This window comes from Dendrobates tinctorius, unplaced genomic scaffold (assembly GCF_039654945.1).
Source record: "Dendrobates tinctorius isolate UK_male_01 unplaced genomic scaffold, ASM3965494v1 ptg000205l, whole genome shotgun sequence".
In the NCBI taxonomy this organism is placed as follows: Eukaryota; Metazoa; Chordata; class Amphibia; order Anura; family Dendrobatidae; genus Dendrobates; species Dendrobates tinctorius.
This window is the reverse complement of record NW_027361872.1, coordinates 11,529,436-11,545,768: the sequence shown is the minus strand read 5'-3', so window position 1 is coordinate 11,545,768 and position 16,333 is coordinate 11,529,436.

Below are 16,333 nucleotides of genomic sequence, written 5' to 3'. Positions count from 1 at the left end.
CACAGATTAGATATTAGAAAAAACTTTTTGACAGTTAGAGTGATCAATGAGTGGAACAGGCTGCCACGAGAAGTGGTGAGTTCTCCTTCAATGGAAGTCTTCAAACAGAGGCTGGACAGACATCTGACTGGGATGATTTAGCGAATCCTGCTTTGAGCAGGGGGTTGGACCAGATGGCCCAGGAGGTCCCTTCCAACTCTACGATTCTATGATTCTATGATTCTATGAAAAGATCATTTTTGTGGCAAAAATATGATTTTTTTAATTTTTTGCGGATAAACTTATGTGAAGCCCATGGGGGTTCAAAGTTCTCACCACACATCTATATAAGTTCCTTGGGGGGGTCTGGTTTCCAAAATGGTGTCATTTATGGGGGTTTCCACTGTTTAGGCACATCAGGGGCTCTCCAAACGTGACATGGCATCCAATCTCAATTCCAGCCAATTTTGCGTTGAAAAAGTCAAACGGAGCTCCTTCCCTTTCGAGCTCTGCCATGTGCCGAAACAGTGGTTCTCCCCCACATATCAGGTATCAGCAAACTCAGGACAAATTGTACAATGACTTTTGCAGTTCAATTTCTCCTGTTACCCTTGGTAAAATAAAAAAAATTGGACCTGAAGTAATTTTTTTGTGAAAAAAATTAAATGTTCATTTTGTTTAAACATTCAAAAAATTCCTGTGAAGCACCTGAAGGGTTAATAAACTTCTTGAATGTAGTTTTGAGCACCTTGAAGGATGTAGTTTTTAGAATGGTGTCACTTTTGGGTATTTTCTATCATATAGACCCCTCAAAGTGACTTCAAATGTGATTTGTTCCCTAAAAAAAATGGTGTCGAAAAAATGAGAAATCGCTGGTCAAGTTTTAACCCTTATAAATTCCTAACAAAAAAAATTTTGGTTACAAAATTGTGCCGATGTAAAGTAAACATATGTGGGAAATGTTAATTATTATGTTTTTTCTGTGCCATATCTCTGTGATTTAAGGGCATAAAAATTTCAAAGTTGGAAAATTGCAAAATTTTCAAGATTTTCCCCAAATTTCTGCTTTTTGCACAAATAAACGCAAGTTATATGAATGAAATTTTATGGCTAACATGAAGTACAATATGTCACGAGAAAAACAATGTCAGAATCACTGGGATCCATAAAAGCGTTCCAGAGTTATTACCTCATAAAGGGACAGTGGTCAGAATTGTAAAAATTGGCCCGGTCATTAACGTGCAAACCACCCTTGGGGGTAAACGGGTTAATAGTTTTGCACAAAGTGTACCAATACTACTACATACAAGAAACAAATTATGCTGCTACACCATGACCGTATGACCAGCAAATAGTGACCAAATTATATCATTATAGTGATTATTAATAGGAATCACTGTACTATCACTGCTGGTACCCCCATATAATGACCGAATAGTGGAAGCTATCAGTATATATAGTATAGGTAGTTGAAGATACTCCCCAGTGATGTCTCCAATTGAAGTAATTAATGTTCTCTTTTCTTCATCCAGTGCAGACTCCTCTGACTTCTCCCTGTCAGGACTCGTCTCTTCAGAATGTAACACACAGACATCTATGGATTATTGCTTCCTGGTCACCATTGCCATTTTTCCTCCAATTCTACAATAATAGTACCTCCCTTTTATTATATGGTAATAGTATCCCCCAAAATAAAATACAGTACAGCAATGATGCTCCTCTGTGTCCCCATTCAGTAGTAATTATGTCCCCTGTTTGCCCAAATGCAGTAGAATTGCCCCAACACGGCACCCATACAGTAGTAATGTCCAACTATTATGCCTTCATACAGATGTGGAATTCCTTTTTATGACCCCCAATGTAGTAGTAACATTCCAAATTGTCGCCCTCATACATTAAAAATATCATAATATTTGGACCCCACTTAATAACAATGTCCTCCCATGTGGCCCCCATACATTAATATTGTCCCTTATGTGGCACTCATCTGGTAAAACTGTCCACCTATGTGTTCATCATGAGTTAATATTGCCACCCTATGTGGCCCAGTAATAGTAACGTCTCCCTGTGGCCAACACATGAATAATGTCTCCCTGTGTGGCCCCCATACATTCATAATATCCTCTAATGCGGCTTGGTCCTTAGACATTAATATTATATTAATCATATATAGATGGATGGAGCTGCTCCATGTTGAGTAGTTGCAGTTATCTGACTCACTGTAATAGAGGTTTCGGCCTCACTGGCCTTCATCAGTAACAGACTGCAGGATAGTAGTTAATCGCATTCAGTGCGATGCAGACATCAGCGACCCAGAATCCACTGTTGGTCAGTTGTGTCACAGTGGATTCTGGGTCGCTGATGTCTGCATGGCACCCCCACCCACCCAGGTACTATTTGATTCAGGCTCCATGCCCAGCGCCTAGTGTATGACCAGGCACATTTAAAGTGACTATGGTGTCACTTCTATTATCGCACTGAATGCAATTAACTACTATACTGCAGTCTGTTACTGATGAAGGCCAGTGAGGCCGAAACATCTATTATTTTCTGGCTGCATTAAAAAATCCAAAAAATTATTCTAGAAGCTGAGTGCCAAGTTTTCTTTATTATTCATGTATGGTGTGGGGCCCTACTTGAGCACCTTCTGAAGTTGTGCATACGCTGTTTATCCTTTATCTGACCCATTGTGACATCACTGGTGTTCCGCTCCTCGTGATGTCACACTGAGATCTCCATTGTGACATCACGGAATGTGTGGTTATAAGGAGTGACGCTGCAGGAAGAGGCTTTGTCTGACAAGACTCCCTGTGTGTTACACATTCAGCGATAACTCCCTGTGTGTTACACATTCAGCGATAACTCCCTGTGTGTTACACATTCAGCGATAACTCCCTGTGTGTTACACATTCAGCGATAACTCCCTGTGTGTTACACATTCAGCGATAACTCCCTGTGTGTTACACATTCAGCGATATTTCTCCAAGCTAAAATGCTCTTTCGATTTCTTCTAATCGTGAGTTTGCTATTAGCATCTGTGGAAGGCGCGCCTCTCATCACCCAGCGCCATGATTCCTTGCCCACGCATACGACCCCAGCAGGTAAGTACTTTTCCAAATATTCACATATTATGGGGTAAACCTGATTAGGCTGGGTAAAGGCTTACTTTTTGCGCCCTGAGTTGATATTTTTACTGATACAATTTTGGGGTAGATACTATGGTTTTTTTTATCGCCTTTTATTGCAATGTTGCAGCTGCCAAAAAATGTAATTCTGGCGATTTCGATATTTTTTTCTCCTTATGCTGTTTACTGATCAGATAAATTTAGTTTACATTTTGATAGATCTTACTGAATTTTTACTGTACTCAATAGTCCTCTTTAGGGACTTGACGCTGCCACTGTCCGGTTGAATGTGCTATACATAGCAGTGGATAAACACTGCTATCTGTAGCTAAACCAATGTTCTCCTATGAACGCCAGCTACAGGCTGACTTTCACAAGAGGATCCTCCCAACAAGCATGGGGTCTTCGGCAGACCCTCGGCTGTCATGGCGACCCATAGTTACCCCACAATCATGTCACGGACACGCCGATCAGCTTGTGATATGACACCCCCCTACTGGCACGTGTTATATGCCACTGTCAGAGATTCATAGGATCTGGAATGCCACAAAGGACCATACATCTGACAAATATGCAGGTGGGGGCCCAGATTACTTATTTTCACCAGGACACATCAGCCTCTACCTAAGCCACTGGATAGATCTCTATATTGTCCATTACATCTATTATATATTAATATGACATCATCCCTGAGACATAATTTAGCAAAACTACGGTCCCATATTTTTAATCGTCTTGCTGGGTCCTACCGTCAAATAGACTATAAAATAGAGTCACAGTTTTCTCTGCTGCAGATTGAGCAGAGCTCAGTTTTTCAGCTGTGTATAACCCCGCCACAGCTTGTGCTTACATTGTATATTGCTGGAGGTCTGGCTGGACTAGGAGGCACAAGACCAGTTGTCCTGTAGTGATAATCGATTGCTGGTAAAACAGTGATTCTATTGAAACAGTCCAGTAATTGACACATCGCTATAGTAAAGGTCTATGCTTCTACATTATGGTTCTCTCCGATAAGATGGCAAAAGCCTGGTGACAGATTCCCTTTATAGGACTGCTTCGATAATAATGGCAGTGGATTACAGACAAGTTACTGGATATATAGATAATATATGTATTTTCTCTTCTTTTTCAGTGGATGGTATTGTTCCTCCAAAGATCCCTTGGAATAAAGTCATTTATTTTGTAGTTATCATATTCCTCCTTGGAACATTCCTTGGTGTCATCTGTAACGCCATATGTAGGTAAGTATTGTAAAGGATGATTTATATTGTACATGGGAGTCTGCAAAAAATTCCATCTTTATTACAGATGAGAGGCTGTGACAAAATTCTGCCAAATCAGCAGATTTTATTTAGAGATTCAGTTCACAGCAAAATTATTCTTCACATATTGATTGTTCCCTATTATGCTCTGGGGTCTCCCCAGTCCCAGATGGTAATAAATGGAAGATGTAAGAAGAAAATTAGGTATATATACAACCAAGCCCCTCTCCGGAAGCCCCCGCTGCTCTCTGCCCGAAACTCCGGCCCAGTGCTGACTCTTGGTTGGGACATGCATGGGCAGAGACCTTTCGGGGCCGCTTGTAGCCAAAGTTTCAGCCCAAAGGGAACACTTGGCCAAAGGTGCGGCATGATGGTAGTGTGGAAAACTGGCCATCGGGCATAAAGCAGCGGAAGTCGGTCAGAGAAGTGAGCTCATCTTACTGCCAGCCCTCTACTCTTCTGCAAGCTGGCGGCTGCCGCTAGCTTCCACTTTGCTTTATTTGCGTGGAGTGAATTACAAAAAATATTTGTTCTCCAACATTCTGAGTTTTGTATGAGCAGAATTCAATTCCACTCATATAAATCCACTCCTGTCTAATCCTCATATTACCTTGCAACCCAGTACGATCCACACATATTGAACTTTCATGTACATGAAAAATTGTTGATATTTACCAAAATTTTACTGATTGCCAATGTTTCTACAGAATGTAAAAGACAAAATGAATGAAGAAACATATGAGTCTATATTTCATTCCACAGAATAAAGATCTGTTACTTTGTAATTCATAAAATACCTTCCATTTTACTATTTTAAAGACATCTGAAAAAGGATAAATCCAGGAGAAATGATGAATCTCAACGATCTACTGATGGAGACAGAGAGACTCCTGCTAAACCTATTGGTGGTAAGTACAGCCTAACCAATCTGACACTAAAGCAGTTCCCCAGGATAAGAAAAACAGGGCTGCCATCTTCTTAGAAAAAGAAAAATCTTTGCAATCAAAACCTTCAGCTTGTTCATGGTATTGCAGCTCTATACCATTCTCTTCACTGGAGCTGATCTGCAATAACAGGCACAACCAGTAGACAGGGGTGTTCTTGTGTTTCAAACAAACCAATTACATTTTTATAACCCTGGACAAGCCTATAAAATCTATGTGCAAATACTGTATTTTTTGGATTATGCGATACTACGGATTATACGACGCACCCCAAATATTGACGAGAAAAATAGGAAAAAACTTATCTTTACTAAAATGGTGGTGCTTCTTATAATCCATGCGTCTTATTGCTTACTGGGGGTGGTGGCTGCTGTGAAGCGGGGTCCCAAGGTCACTGCTGGAGGATACAGGAGTGGGGTGATGCTGCAGGCTGGGATAAGGCGGAGATTTCGTGCTGCACGTCCTGGTATGCGGGGCTACCCCCCTCCCATCCTTGTCAGCATGCTTCCTATTATTTGCAGAAACAATTTTTTTAGGGACCACATCACATTTGAAGTTACTTTGAGGATCATTCAATACAGAAAATACCCAAAAGTGGCACCATTCTAAAAACTGCACCCCTCAAAGTGCTCAAAACCAATTTCAAAAAGTTTATCAACCCTTCAGGTGCTTCACGGCAATGATAACACCTGTCAGAGCTATCGCTCTGCACTGGAATCGCAGTGCTTGCAGGACCCTGGGGGTCGTGAGCGCTGCAAGACCACCGACCATGTCATGACAAACGTCGGCGCTGCATAGAGCTCAGCAAGCGTCAACGTTTATCTACAGTGGGCGGTTGCGAAGTAAAGGAGCAGTAGACGTAATAATCCATAACAAATATGGAGAATATTTTATTTTAAAAAATTATGATTTCTTTGATCTCTTTAACAGGAAAAAATGAGGATGAACCAATGGTCAAAAAGACAGATGACCTTGAGAACACCAACATTTCTTCTCCCGGTCCAGATTATGTTGTCATCGATATTGAAACAGATAAGAATGTGGCCATCTCCTCTAACAGTAAGCCTGAGATGCTGCCACCAGCCAAGAGAGCGGCTACAGAAAATGTTACTGATCTACTTAGAGAAGTAACCCCGGAGATAGTGACCCCACAAGTGGAGATGCCCGATATTGGGAACCTGCCTCCAGAAATCTTAACCAACCTGCTGAGCAAAGGAAAGGAAGGCTTCCTGGATCACGAGATCATCATCATGGCCCAGGACCTGCTGCACAGACAGTTTAAGGGTTTTGCTGGCTTGCAGCCCCCCTCCGCTCTTATGGTACCAGGGCACAGCGTACTGAAGAATGCTGTACAAATCCACTACGATGAGGACAGGGTGCACTGGCTGACAACCTGCTATAAAAATGGCCAAATCTTTGTGGCCGACAGCATCAGGACTAGGAATCTGAGTCCATCCATCCGTCAGCAGATTATCAATATGTACAGTGAAGTGGTCGACAAGGCCCTGAAACATTTGAGGTTTATCAATGTGGATCAGCACAAGAAAGGGTACGACTGTGGCTTATATGCTATAGCGTTTGCCTACGAGCTTATGGCAGATGACGGTGAACCCACAGCTAAGTTCCAGCATGAGAAGATGAGGACTCATCTAATATCCTGCCTGCAGAACAACAGAATCAGCGGATTTCCCAAAAAGATCAGGAAGTGACTCCATGTCTATAAGCGGGACTAACTCCTAGCCGCGGTCTACGGACCAAACATTGGGCATGGGCAGGGCCTTGGGGGCAGATCCCAAGTGCGCTCAACCATGTGAAATAGCTCACACTCAGGAACATTGAGGGATAGCGCTATCGGATAGCTCTACTTGTTCATTTCCTTTGGGAATAGAGCTATGGGATAGCTCTACCCGTGCACTTTCTTTATGGATAGCGTGTTAGGGCTGGCGGAATTCACCAAATTATAAAGTAGTAATAGGTGCGTTCACAGCCAGTGGTCCACTGTGCAGAGGTGTTATACTGCTGCTAGACAATGGCGGAAGAATAGGGCGGCGTGAAAACAGTCACACATGGTTTACGTCACACAGTGTGAACAGGAGCGGACTCTGTTAATTCACAGAGCCGCACAACCGCTGAACGTGGATGCCGGAGCCTGTTTAGCTCACAGAGCCTGGCCAAAGAGCGCACAGCAAATGGCCACAGAACTCTACCCCAAGGACACGGGGTTAGAGTCCCTCTAGGCCCACTGAGCGCGCGGCATCGCTGCCACGAACGCCGCTATGGACGCTGGCTATGGAGTGTGGAGTACTTGCACTGAGGTGTGCCGAGTCACTGATGAAGACTAATGTCTGACTCAGACTCTGACCTACCTACGCCTAAGCCTGGGAGCTAGCAGCCTAGGCTGCACAACACATGCGTGCCAAGGGTAGGGGTTTCATAATGAGACAGTCACCAGAGACATTTATACGTGCATTCATCACTCACTCCTTATAGTCTGAAAATACAGTTTATCCTAGCGCATGGCCGAGCGGCCATGTGACCCTTTTATAGCTGCGAGCGTCCGGGACCTTCCTGGCTTCTCGGCTGGGCCAATCCGTACAGGAGCAGGACCTGAACACGTGACCTTCGATCTCCAATGGGAGAGCACTCCATGGGCATGCTCAGTGGCCCGACATGAGGACTTAGTCCCTGGAGAATCTCGCTGCTGAGCAGCATGTATTGCCATAGCTGAGCCAGAGGTGGCAGCAGCAAGCAAACCCATGGAGCTGGTCTGGCAAAGCACCGGGACCAACGAGTTTGCTGAGCAACCTCCTCTGCGGCTGGAGAAGAATGAGAGAGCGCAGGAGGTAAGACTCAGGATTCCCACTATGCAAAGACAGGAACCCGACGCCTATCATAGCGCTATCGCATAGCTCTACTCAAACAATATTAATGACAGAGCTTTTTCATACACGTGGCAGGAGAGGTACACCAGGTATTTATGTTTGTTGTTAGTCTGCACATACACCAGTCTGGTGCATGTTTACACCCCATTGCGAGAGGAGTCTGTTGCGTGGTTACACCCCATTGCGAGGTTCGCAATCCCAAGGGCTCACAATCACTTGTGTTCACTACATGCTAAAACTGACTTGTCGTTATGACTCTACAGCTCATTACGAGTTCTCATACACCAAACATGTCTAGGTTCTTTTTTTTATGGTAAGTGGTGAAAAAAAATCTAAAGTTTTTAAAAAATAAGAAAAAAGAACAAAACAATGGCACCATTTTCCGATCTGACGTTTTTATTGATACCATGTTGGTGCAGATACGATCTTTTGATCGCCTGTTATTGTAATGTTGTGGCAACCAAAGAAACTTACTGTATATACCCGAGTATAAGTCGACCCGAGTATAAGCCGACCCCCCTAATTTTGCCACAAAAAAACTGGGAAAACGTACTATTATTATGCATTTATATAGTGCCATTTATTCCATGGCGCTTTACATGTGAAAAGGGGAAATATAGACAAGTATAATAAACATGTGTAAGACAAGGGACACACAAGTACATAAGAAGAGGGGACCCTGCCCGCGAGGCTAACAGTCTACAGGGATGGGTGAGGATACAGTAGGAGAGGGTAGAGCAGGTCGTGCGGTGGTTCAGTAGACCGAGGATCATTGCAGGCTGTAGGCTTGTCAGAACAGGTGGGTCTTCAGGTTCTTCTTGAAGGTTTCCGTTGATGGTGAGAGTCTGATGTGTTGCGGCAGAGAGTTCCAGAGTATGGGGGAAGCACGGGAGAAGTCTTGTATGCGGTTGTGGGAAGAAGAGATAAGGGGGGAGTGGAGGAGATCTTGATCTTGAGATGATCGAAGGTTGAGTGTGGGTGGGTAGCTAGAGACCATGTCACAGATGTATGGAGGAGACAGGTTGTGGATGGCTTTGTATGTCATGGTTAGGGTTTTGAATTGGAGCCTCTGGGCAATAGGAAGCCAGTGAAGGGCCTGGCTTATGGGGGAGGCTGGGGAGTAGCGGGGAGATAGGTGGATTAGTCGGGCAGCAGAGTGTAGGATGGACTGGAGCGGAGCCAAAGTGCTAGAGGGGAGGCCAGAGAGTAGGAGGTTGCAGTAGTCGAGGTGGGAGATGATAAGAGCGTGCACTAGTGGTTTTGTGGTTGAGGAATGAGTGGATCTGGGAAATATTTTTGAGTTTGAGGCGGCAGGAGGAGGCGAGGGCTTGGGTATGTGGTTTGAAAGAGAGCGCAGAGTCGAGGATCACCCTAGACACCGAGCGTGTGGGACTGGGGAAAGAAAGCAGCCATTAACATTGATGGATAGGTCTGGTGGAGGGGTAGAGTGAGATGGGGAAAGATGATGAATTCTGTTTTGTCCATGTTCAGTTTGAGAAAACAAGCAGAGAAGAAGGCTGAGATAGCAGACAGACATTGTGGGATTTCAGTTAGTAAGGAGGCGAGGTTGGGTCCAGATAGGTAGATCTGCGTGTCATCGGCATAGAGGTGATACTGCATAGAGGTGATATTGACTTGAGTATAAGCCTGGGGTGGAAAATGCAGCAGCTACTAGTAAATTTCACAAATAAAAATAGATACCAATAAAAGTAAACTTAATTGAGACATCGGTAGGTTAAATGTTTTTGAATATCCATATTGAATCAGGAGCCCCATATAATGCTCCATACAGTTCATAATGGCCCCATAAGATGCTCCATACAAAATACACCCCATATAATGCTGCAAAAAGGTTAATAATGGCCCCATAAGATGCTCCCTAGAATAATATGCCTCATATGCTGCTCCATAAATCTTATGGCCCCATTAGATGCTCCATAGAATAGGCACCATATGCTGCCCCCATAAGATGCTCCAAAGATTATGCCCCCATATGCTACCCCCATAACATGCTCCATAGATTATTCCCCCATATGCTGCCCCATAAGATGCTCCTTAGATTAATCCCCCATATGCTGCCCCTATAAGATGCTCCATAGATTATACCCCTATATGCTGCCCCCATAAGATGCTCCATACATTATGCCCCAATATGCTGCCCCCATAAGATGCTCCATAGATTATGCCCCCATGTGCTGCCCCCATAAGATGCTCCATACATTATGCCCCCATGTGCTGCCGCTGCCGCATTTAAAAATAAAAAATATGACATACTCACCTCTCCGTCGCTGGGGCCAGGTGCCGCTGCTTGCTGCTGTCTGGCACATCATCTGTCAGTGACGTTCAAACTGCAGGGGGCGCGGCGAGCAATAACCATGTCACCACGCCCTCTGCTGTCTGAACGTCACTTACAGATGACATGCCAGACAGCAGCAAGCAGCGATGGACCCGGACAGGTGAGTATCGCTTTACTTATCGGTCCTGGCACAGTCTCTGCCGCCCCCAGCTTCCCCGCGATCTCCCTTTCTGCCTTCAGCGGTCACGTGGTACCGCTCATTACACCTCATGAATATGCACATATTCATGAGTGTAATGAGCGGTACCACGTGACCGCTGAAGGCAGGAAGGGAGATCGTGGAGAAGCTGGGGGCTGCAGAGACCGCACCAGAATATAAGTATGACCTGACACCCCCGCTCCCCCTCCGACCCCCTGGTGTATATGACTCGAATATAAGCCGATAGGGGGACTTTCGGCCCAAAAAAATGGGCTGATAATCTCGGCTTATATTCGAGTATATACGGTAATTCTAGAGTTTTGAATTTTTTCTCTCATTACACCTTTTAAAGATTGGATTAATTATTTTTATATTTTGATAGATCAGGTGTTTCTGAATGCAGCAATGCCAAATAAGTGTGTATTTGAATTGTTTTGTTTTTCTTTTATTTTGAATGGGGCGTGATTTGAACTTATATTATTTTAATTCTTTTAATATTTTTAAAAACTTTTTTCTACATTTTACTTGCTTCAATAGTCTATTTAGGAGACTTGAAGCTGCAAACATCTGTTCGCTTCAGCCCTGCTATCTGCAGCAGAACTGATCATCTGCTACGAGCGCCAGCCTTAGGGCAGCGCACCTAGCAGATCAGCAATGACAACCACAGGGGTCTCTTGCAGACCCCGCGTTGTCATGCTAACCCATTGGCACCTTGAATTCATGTAATGGGCGTGCTGATGGGTGGGATTAGTGACGCGTTTCTAAGATGATTATGATAAATGCTTATTAAGTTTTTTCTGTGCCATAACTCTGTGATATAAGGGCATAAAAATTCAAAGTTGGAAAATTGCAAAATTTTTGCCAAATTTCCGTTTTTTGCACAAATAAACGTGTTATATGTTAGGGCTGGCGGAATGCACCAAATAATAAAATGATAATAAGGTGCGTTCGCAGCCCGGGGTCCACCGTGCAGAGGTCGTAAACGGCTGCTTAGTAAATGGCGGATGTGTATAGCAGTATACAAAAGGTCACACGCGGGTTAACGCCACCCGGTGTGAACAGGAGCGAACTTTGTTACGTCACAGACCCGCAGTACCGCAAAACATGAATGCCGGAGCCTGTTCAAACTCACAGCACTCGGCAAGAGGGCGCGCAGTATATGGTCACAGAACTCAGCCCCAAGGACACAAGGTCTTAGTCTCTCTAGACCTACTGAGAGTGCGGTGTCGCACCTGCGGAAGCCTCCAATGAATGAACACATGCGTACCAAGGGTAGGGGTTTCATAATGAGTCATTCACCAGAGACATTCATACATGCATACAACACCCACTCCACATGGTTTATATTAGCGCATGTCCGGGCGGCCATGCTAAGCTTTTATAGTTGCAGCCTTCCGGGACCTTCCTGGTGGTCCAATCGGAGCAGACGCTGCAAGACGCTGGGACCGACGTCTCTGCTGAGCAGGAACCTCTGCAGCTGCAGAAGAATGGGAGACCGCAGAGGACATGGCTCGAGACTGTTCCTGTGCAATGGGAGAAACTAGATGCCTAACATTATATGAATGAAATTTTACCACTAACATGAAGTACAATATGTCACGAGAAAAACAATATCAGAATCACTGGGATCCATAAAAGCATTCCAGAGATATTACCTCATAAAGGGACAGTGGTCAGAATTGTAAAAATTGGCCCCGTCATTAACGTGCAAACCACCCTTGGGGGGGTAAACTGGTTAATAGTTTTGCACACAGTGTACCAATACTACTACATACAAGAAACAAATTATGCCGCTACACCATGACCGTATGACCAGCAAATAGTGACCAAATCATATCTTTATAGTGATTATTAATAGGAATCACTGTACTAACACTGCTGGTACCCCCATATAATGACCGAATAGTGGAAGGTATCAGTACATATAGTACAGGTAGCTCAAGATACTCCCCAGTGATGTCTCCAATTGAAGTAAATAATGTTCTCTTTTCTTCATCCAGCACAGACTGCTCTGACTTCTCCCTGTCAGGACTCGTCTCTTCAGAGTGTAACACACAGACATCTATGGATTATTGCTTCCTGGTCACCATTGCCACTTTTCCTCCAATTCTACAAAAATAGTACCTCCCTTTTATTATATGGTAACAGTATCCCCCAAAATAAAATACATTACAGTAATGATGCTCCTCTGTGGCCACATTCAGTAGTAATTATGTCCCCCAGTGGCGCAAGCGAAATCCAAAGGACAAACCCACTAAAACGCGCATGGCTTTTGCACCCGACCAACCCTCGGAGGCCCCCCGCCCCAACCAAGACAACAAAACTCCCTCCTGATCCAAGCCGACTGCTACGCCGGCCGCTAACTGTTCCTCCCATTTGCACCATACAGCCCGGTAAGCCTCCCAGGTCTTTGGAGCCAAAGACGAATCAATCAGCGATGCCGCGGCCCGTAGGCCACTCTCCATAGCTCCTCCGGACAAGCTAAACCCATGACCTCCACCTCTGGCGCCAAAGAGCGAAACCGATCCCACTGTAAACGAGAGAGAGAGTCAGTGATATCATTCTTGACACCTGGAACATGCGTCGTGGTCACTTGTGCATTCTGGTCCAAACAGAGGAGAACCAACCGCTGTAACACCCGAACGACTGGGGGAGATGATGCAGTAAGACAATTGATCGCGCACACAACGCCCATGTTATCGCAATTAACTCACGTCCCCACAAATGGACGGCTACCAGAATCGGAAAGATCTCCAGCAGAGTGATATTGCATACCAAGCCATCCGCAACCCATTCCTTGGGCCACCGGGACGCGCACCACTGCCCCCGAAAGTAAGCCCCAAAACCAACACCGCCAGCCGCATCTGTGAACAACTCCAACACGTCACTGCTGACCACCTCTTCCATCAACAACGAACGACCATTGTACCCCTCCAAGAATGACTCCCAAATCGCCAAATCGGCCCTGAGTTCCGCTGACAACCTGATGAAATGATGAGGGGCCCGAACACCCGCAGTCGCACTGGCCAGACGACGTGAAAAAACACGCCCCATTGGCATGACTCGACAGGCAAAATTAAGCTTTCCCAGCAACGACTGTAGATCACGCAGCGACAACTTCTTGACCCTGCGCGCTCGGACCACCTCCGCCCGCAAATCAGCCAACTTATCCTTGGGCAGCCTGAACTCCCAATTCACCGTATCAATGACAATTCCCAAAAAACGCAAACACGTACAGGGGCCTTCGTTTTTTTCAGGCGCGAGAGGAACACCAAAATGCTCTGCCACCCACTCGATGGCCTGTAACAGTCTCTTGCAACAATCGGAATCCGCGGAGCCCACGCACAAAAAATCATCCAAGTAATGAATAACCGAATCAAAACCGGAAACATCGCGCACGACCCACTCCAAAAAGGAACTGAAGGCTTCAAAATACGCACAAGATAACGAACATCCCATGGTTAGACACCTGTCCACAAAAAACATGCCTTCCCAATAGCAACCTAACAACTTCATGCTATCCGGATGAACCGGGAGCAAACGAAAAGCGGATTTCACATCCGTTTTAGCCATAAGGGCGCCCCGACCACATTTCCGCACCCACCGCGCTGCTTCATCAAAGGAGGAGTAAACCACCGAACAGATTTCCGGATCGATACCATCATTCACAGAACCCCCGCGAGGGTACGACAAATGTTGGATAAGCCGAAACTTATTCGGCTCTTTCTTCGGAACCACTCCTAGAGGAGAAACAACCAAATCCGAAAAAGGTGGGGAAACAAAGGGGCCAGCCATTCATCCCAACGAAACCTCCTTTTGCAGCTTTTCTGAAACCACTGAACCATGTAACAAGGCCGAACGCAAATTTTTTAAAACCAGAGGAATAGCAAAAGGGGGGTGAGGGATCTCCAAACCGTCCTTGAAACCCGCGTACAGCAAAGCCGACTTCTCCCTATCCCCATATCTATTTAGATAAGGGACCATCCTTTCCAGCCTCACTGGGGTCTCCCCCTTGGGAATTACCACCGCCGGTTCGGGGCTTCCCTTTCTTAAAACACTTGGCGGCTCCATGGGATGCGCTATTGCAGTTGGAGCAAAGATGTTTAAATTTGCAGTTCGCCCCGAATTTACACGGGCCGTCGTTGAACTGCCAGCACACCCCCAACTTATGATTTCCGGTTTGAACCTGCCCACCCCCTCCTGAGACGCCGGAACTGCCGCTACTCTGGCTGGTACTCCCAGGCCCCCATGAAAGGAGCTACCAAATTTATTTTGAGCTATGACCCGCATCCACAGCCCAATGTCCTTCTGGTCCCAACGGATAGCCGGACGGACGGCCTTCCTCTGCCGAAATTGCTCATCATAGCGCAACCAAGCCTGACCCCCATACACCCTATAGGCCTCCCCGATGGCGTCAAAAGAACAAAATAACGCCGAGCAATTATCAGGGGACTTTTCGCCAATGACACTCGCCAAAATAGCGAACGCCTGTTGCCAATTAACGAACGTTTGCGGGATCAGACGCCATCTACGCTTCTCTTCATCCTCCTTTTTGCTATCCTCCTTCTTTCCCTTATCCAAATTAAATTTCTCTAATGGCAATAGGGAAAATATTTCCACATACTCGTCCTTCCAAATGCGCTCCTTTACTTCTTTCTTTAAATGAGCCCCCAACTGACCCTCAAAACAAACATACACCTCCCCATGCGCTCTATCATCCAAGTGCACGCGACATTCTTTCTCTTTCTCAGTCTGCACCGACACCGACACCGGTTCACTTGCGCGCCCGGCCAAATCCGACCCACTCCGCCCCGCTGGACTCCCAGCTTGTGCCCAAGCTGCCACTGGTGACGGTGAAGCGAGACCCCGCTCCAGACGTGACACTAAATTACGCATATCCGCAAGCACGTCGCTAACCCCCCCGGCCACGGCTACGCCACCAATTCCCAACCCCCCGCTGAACCCGAGGGATTCCGTCAACGGCCCCCCCACCCAACCAGGATGATGTTGCAATTGGATGACAAACAGGGGACACAGAGCCATACTCACCGGGCTGCGAGGGGGCTGTGTGCCCTCCAGCCGGAAAACCTGGGTCCTCGGATGTACCTTTGCCAGCTTGCTGTCGACCTCTGGGACTCCCCGCAGGAGGAGCCAAATGATGATGACTGGGCCCCCCGAGGGACCCCGATGACGGGACCCCGGCAATGGACGCTGACCGGGACACTGTGAGGTCTGCTCCCGCTGCCACGGCTGGCTCCTGCAGCGAAGCACTGAGGGCCCCCCGCTGCGCCTCCAGGCCCCCCGGAAAAGAGCCACTGTACATGGGCATCGCTGTTGGCGGCCCCACAGGGGAGCAGGCCGCGGTCCTGGTGTGGAGTCGTCCCCCTCCTCTTGTAGCGGCCCCCGAAGCGGACCGCCGATGCTGGGCCCCTTCGCCGCGGCCCCCTGCCGCACTCGGTGTTCCCCCACTGCCTGGGGGTGATGCTGGCAGCCCTGCCAGGCTGCAGGCCGAAGCTCCCCCGATGTCCACTCCTCTGCTGGAGGGGGAGGCAGGCCGCGCGGCGAGGAGGTTACCGCCGCGGCCTCCCGCTGATGCCGGAGCTTGCCGCCGCCCGGCGCCTGACAGGCCCGCCCCCCGCCTGGAAG